Genomic DNA, 365 nt, shown 5'->3' on the forward strand with positions numbered 1-365 from the left:
AGTTTCAGCTTCAGCATCAGCCTTCCAATGAACAACCAGGACTGGTCTCCTTTAGGATGGACGTTGGATCTCCTTGCAGTCCAAGGGACCCACAAGAGTCTTTTCCAACACCACAGTTCAAAAGCATCAATTCTTTGGCGCTCAGCTTTCTTCACAGTCCAACTCTCACATCCCTACATGACCACTGGAAAAACCATAGCCTTGATTAGACGGACCTTTGTTGGCAAAGTAGTACCGCTTTTGAATATGCTATCTAGGTTGGTCATAACTTTCCTTCCAAGGGGTAAACGTCTTTTAATTTCATGGCTGCAGTCACCATCCACAGTGATTTTGGAGCCCAAAGAAATAAAGTCTGACACTGTTTC

Source organism: Bison bison, unplaced genomic scaffold, assembly GCF_000754665.1.
Source record: "Bison bison bison isolate TAMUID 2011002044 unplaced genomic scaffold, Bison_UMD1.0 scf7180017864183, whole genome shotgun sequence".
Lineage (NCBI taxonomy): Eukaryota > Metazoa > Chordata > Mammalia > Artiodactyla > Bovidae > Bison > Bison bison.